Below are 6,000 nucleotides of genomic sequence, written 5' to 3'. Positions count from 1 at the left end.
TATTAGTTTAACTCTACACCAATGAACACATTTTACCACTTAAACAATTAATCAATAAAAATTCAAAATCAGGAAGTAATTTCCTTATATAGACTCTGCGATCCTTCAAGAAACATTTAATATTGACTGCATCATTTATGCCAGGTTTTTATCTGAATTTAATCTAATTTGCCATAAGGCCTCTTTTTGTTCAAGATTTGTTTTAAAATTACCACCCCTAAAATCATGGGTTTCTTGTTCTAACACAGAAAACACATTTTTTTTATATTCAGGACATATAATAGTGTGTTTATAAAAAGCACTTGTTTTGTATTGTTTTCTAATGTTTTCTAACACCTAAAGCTTTGGTGGTCATACCAATATAAAATGCACTACAATGTGCACACATACCAATATAGACAAATGGGTGGCGAAAGCCAAACACACTCTGGCTAGGCTTATAAATGCCCTAGGGCAGATAGCCTAGTATGAACCTATGCACTTATGAACTCCCTTGCTCTTACAATTAAAATACCCAGGAACTTTTAGGTTGTAAAGGAGATGTTCTAAGTTAACTAAGGACCTTCAGTGATGTATCTGCAGATGTTACAATTCCCACATTTATACATACCCCATCTTTTATGTGTGCTGCTGGAACAATGTACTGACTTATTTCTCTCTCTTTCCAAAATATTTTTTTTAATTATTTAGATTTTTATATATAAACTTTGGTTGAGTCCCCACAATTGACTGTAACTCCTTATTCCCCTCTAAAATTTTTCATTTGTCTGAAACAATGTTTCTGATAATACCATTATCTACAGTCATGCCCAGACAAAAATAAATGTCACTTTCTGGTTTGCTTTTTTGTGAGTGTGCTTTATGTTAGTGTTAGAAAATCCATACTCAAGAATAGCTGGATAATTACTGTCTCTTTTTTGTATCACATATTCACCCTGCTCCTTCAACAGAGTCTTGCTATACCCTCTGTATACAAACAGGCTGATAATGAATTCAACCTGCTTTAAAAAGTCAGTCATTTCACTTGTCATTTGACTAGCTCATATGAGCTGCCCTTTTGGGATGTTATCTTTCATATAATGTGGGTGAAGACTTGTATAATGCAAGTAGCTGTTGGTAAAAGTTTCCTTCCTGAAAATCCTTATAACTAGCTTTTGGAGTCTTATATCCCATTTCAAGACCACATCCAGAAAATGGGTTTCTAATCCCACTTCCCCCAAAACAAACTTTAAGTATCCTGAACTTGAGTTAAGGGTATCAACAAAACTATGTACTTTCTGTACATCCCCAGTCATGATAAAAAATAAATCAAAGGTGATGTTTTGTCTTGATGTTGTTTCTCTTTACACTTGTATTCCCCATTCTGAAGGAGTGGAACATGTTAGGGATTATATAAATAATGTTTCTACTTACAGTAATTCTGAAAGTAATTTTTATTGTGAATTAATTGATGTTTTACTGAATAACAATTTTTTTGTGTTCAATAAAAAAAATTACAAACAAATTTGGGGGGGTCGCTATGGGGGCCCCTGCAGCCCCATCCTTTGCAAATATAGTAATGGGTTTTTGAGAGCGTACTGTATTGGAACTACTACTTATGAAGTATCAGATTATTTTCATTAAGAGATTTATAGATGATTTGTTTTTTATCATGATTGGGGATGTACAGAAAGTGGAGGGTTCATAGCATCAAATCTAAGCTGCCACACCATTTCTTTATGCAGTTTGTTTTCCCAATCCCCCCTACATATTCTAATGGAAGTTGTTCTAAAATCAAAAACACAAAGCTTTTTAAAACCTGAACAGTAGATAGAGTGTCTAGCTAATGTGCTTTTACTATAGTTTTTCTAAATTCTGTACAAGTGCTGAGAAATACGTTGCATATGCAACTACGGAAAATGTCCATATATGTATTGTATTGTATTGTATTTCTATCCATTTCTACATATTCCTTTATTGCATGTTATATAGTTGCTTCAGAAGTATGTATACTTAAAATGTGATCTGTGTTTATCTTTGTTCTTACTATTTGTTTACTTAAACTTTGTTTGGGGAGCTTTTCTCCTCGGGTCTCTGCTGAAAAATGGCTTCTAAGAACCCAGACAGACTAAACTGGTTAACAAATGTAAAAATAAAATAAATAAATAAATAAGTGAATTATTAGTTTTTCCCGTATACAATGCATTACATGTGCAACATGTAGCTAAATAAATAATTCAACACTAAGCTCTTAACCCAAAATTTTACATTTTTCAATACATCACCATTCCTATTGATGTTAATAAAACTACAATAAGAACTGTGTTCACATTTCCTAGTCACTGGGGTACCTTTCATATGACCTTTTTTTCCAATATACCTTTAAAATTTAGCTTGTTTCTATATGTAAATGCTGGTCGGGTCGGGTGTTAAATAAACCGCAAATATCACTGCCTGCTTGTAACAACATCCAATTCTTAGTAATAATTCTTTCAAGTTCCCTTGAGTCTGTTGTGTAATGCATTACCATATTGTTTGTGGGGGGAATACAATGATGTTCAACAGTCCCTGTAGAATGTGTTTGATTCGTAAACCCATATTTAATAATGGGTGCAAACCTGTTTTGTCTTCTCGTCCAGACTTCTGTGGCGATCTTATCTAAAACATCAGAGTGAAATGTAAAACGTCTTCATTCTTTATTGAATGCAATCCTCGGTGATTTGCCAGAAAAAAAAAACACTCATTTTTACAAGGAACAGTTATATGCCAAAACTGGGATTATGAAGCAAAATAATGGACATACTTTTTGACAGTCACTTGCCGGGATTCGGAGTCTCCGGCACATCTGGCGCTGGCGCCCGCTCCTGCTTCTTTATCTTCTTTGTAAAGCGAGATTTTAATAGTTGTAATAGTAACAAAAATATAGAAAGTCGTTCAGCAAAGTGTTCTGCATTTGGCCATACATCTCAACCTCATACAGCAAGAAATCTGGACAAAGCCTAAATTAATAGGGGACAGAGGCCCCAAAATACGGACATGTTTTAAAGACTGTTCTTCGAAAGTTGTATAACAGGATTTATGTTAGCATGTGTTTTCTGAAAGATACACCTGAAAAAATCAACCGTAGTAGATCATTATTTAGCGGCTTTAATGTCCAGCGATTTGCAGAAAATCACAAATTTTATGAGGAACAGATACAAAATAAGATACAAAAAAGTGAATATAATCTAGACAGTTGAGGTTGAGTGAGGGGTACGTTATTTGGCGAATTGTATTATGTAACGCGAGTAGGAGTCATATTACGCACCTACGCTGTAGAAAGGAAGAGACAGAGGGAGGGGACACAGCTCTGAACAAGACCAGCTGCAGAGAAGAAAAGTGACACCAGAAACGAGAGGAACACATCAGAACGGATCACTACGGCAGGTGCTCACCGGTAAGTGCAAAGTATTACACGGATGAAAAGGAAGCTTAGAGTCAGGAGCCATGCGTGCGAATATGAGGTAGAACTTAGATTCTGTGCCGGAGACTGGCCGTAAGATGTTTTGTGGAGTCCCTGTTTACGGACTCTTTTAATCGTTCTAAAACCGTGTGAATTGATGTACTATTCGGATCTGATAACGTTATATTTGAACTTCTGATGGCAAGTTAATAGTACGTTCTGATAATGTAGAGTTTGCAGTTATTAAAACTGATAGGACTCTCAAACGGTCACTCAGAAACCTCGGGGAGGGGTGACAGGGATCCAAGTTCAATGTGGGCTACCCAACATAGAGTGTTGCTTGTACTTGCTAAACGCAATACTAGTATGACATCCAGCCCTTGTGAGCCACACAAGAAGGGAAAATCAAAGATAGTGCTTTGTTGTTTTATTTAGCAAGTGCTTGTTTGATTCCAGAATGACTTCAGTTTCACCTTACTTTCCACGATGCTAGTGTACCACTGGTGACAGTGTGCATCTGCTGTATCTGCATGCAGTCAGTCTATATGTTTGTGCCACTGATAGCACACTGTGCATCTGCTGTCTTTGTATGTTTGTGTCACGGATGGCACAGTGTGCATCTGCTATCTCTGTAGGTTTGTGCCACCGATGGCACAGTGTGCAGCTGCACTCTCTGCATGCTTGTACCACCGATGGCACAGTGTGCAGCTGCAGTCTCTGCATGCTTGTACCACCGATGGCACAGTGTGCAGCTGCAGTCTCTGCATGCTTGTACTACCAATGGCACAGCATGCAGCTGCTGTCTCTGTATGTTTGTGCCAGCAATGGCACAGTGTGCAGCTGCAGTTTCTGCATGTTTGTGCCACCGATGGTACAGTGTGCAGCTGCTGTCTCTGCATGCTTGTGCCACCAATGGCATAGTGTACAGCTGCTGTCTCTGTGCCACTGATGGCACAGTGTGCAGCTGCAGTCTCTGCATGATTGTTCAACCGATGGCACAGTGTGCATGTGCTGTCTCTGTATGTTTGTGCCACCGATGGCACAGTGTGCAACTACTGTCTCTGCATGCTTGTTCAACCGATGGCAGAGTGCGCATCTGCTGCCTCTGTATGTTTGTGTCACCTATGGCACCATGGCTCTCAACTTCTTAGAACAAAAAATCTAACTAAAGCCAAAAATAATGGGGGGGGGGGCATTAGGGACAATTTAAAGTATTGCTGTTATAAACTTATAAAGTTCTCTTCAGATTTTTAATATGCAAAACAGCTGTGGGAAACATTGTAAGTTGTCACTCTTTGTGTTTACTGTTGAAAAACTAGCTGACATTGAGGAAGAGAAGCAATCGTGGAAATCTTTTTCCTGTTTTGCATGCATGACGGATGCACACTTCAATTGGCAGACTGGTCTGTTGCTGAGAAAAGGAGTACTTTTGCTGTGAAGAAACAATGCTGACAAGAAAAACACAGACCGCTTGGAAACACTTTCTGCTGAACTGTATTTATTAAACGGTAAACTATTTATGTATCACACATTTCTTTTTTACAGAAAACTTGAAAAATGTAAAGCTTTATAGAACTGATGGTGGATGATGCTAACAGGTGTTTGGGAATGGAATGGTTGATGGCAGTGTTTTGGGTTGGGGTTCTGAAGAATATATATTACACAACCTTTAATGTGAACGAAAACACAGTAATTGACACAGCAACATTACTTTCTTCATTTTCACTGATTACCCTGCCAAAAATAATATGTAATATGAACCAAAACACATTAACTCACATTATCATAGCACTTGTGCTTCTATTTTAACATCGGGAAGCTCACTGTATTAAAAGAAAGATAAAAACCACATACATAAACAGAAACATGATTTTCTATATTTTCAATGATATCCCTGCCTAAAACAACCTTCAGTGTGAATGAAAACACACTAATTGACATTATCACAGCATTAATATTTATATTTGCACATCGGGAAGCAACAAATCTGGTTCGTTCTCTTTTATGACGGTATACAAAGAGCTGCGTAGCTGTTATTTTTTCTGTAGTAGAACTTTTGAACTACAGCTGAACTTCACGGCTGGGCAAGATAGTAAGGGTTTTAAATCTTCATTAATTCGGACACGTTACCCAATCAAACAGTATATAAAAGTCATTGACTTAAAAAGTATTTAGTTTATGGAAGAGCCTAGAAATATTGTATGGTACTAAATGGCTGCCATCTTTTCAAACACATGGAATGTGAACATTTGTAAGATTAATATGTAGTCATCGCACAGATAGGACGTGTTTTCACATTTTTATCAAAGTCCATGCAATAGGTTGGAAAGCTAAAAATGTCAAGGATTTGCCATTTTCTGCCCCTGCCCGCCCCAGGCTGCTGCTTACAGTTAAATGGTAAAGAAAGCTTACCTACAACTCATAAAGCATAAATATTAATAAACTCATAAGTACATCAGGTTAAGGCATTATCAATTGTGTTTAAGCAGCTGCAAGGATTGTCTTTTAATATGGGAGCTACTGTCCCCCAACATACTTAATAGCATGGTGTTAAGAGAAGCAACAGTCCTCTCCATATT

The 6,000-nt window shown here is 37.3% G+C and overlaps 1 protein-coding gene across 1 annotated transcript in view; it reads left to right on the top strand.

The window, feature by feature from the left end:
- Positions 1-3,282: 3,282 nt before the first annotated feature.
- Positions 3,283-6,000, top strand: part of LOC122813215 (4-trimethylaminobutyraldehyde dehydrogenase-like) — a 306,910-nt gene continuing 304,192 nt past the window's right edge. The window contains exon 1 of the mRNA XM_044085401.1: positions 3,283-3,415. The gene's annotated coding sequence lies outside the window, so the exon portion shown is untranslated. The remainder of the gene's footprint in view (positions 3,416-6,000) is intronic.

Source organism: Protopterus annectens, chromosome 10.part0 (genome assembly GCF_019279795.1).
Source record: "Protopterus annectens isolate FY-2018-M chromosome 10.part0, PAN1.0, whole genome shotgun sequence".
NCBI lineage: Eukaryota > Metazoa > Chordata > Ceratodontiformes > Protopteridae > Protopterus > Protopterus annectens.
The sequence above is the reverse complement of the archived record's forward strand: the minus strand, read 5'-3'. Positions and strand labels throughout refer to the sequence as shown.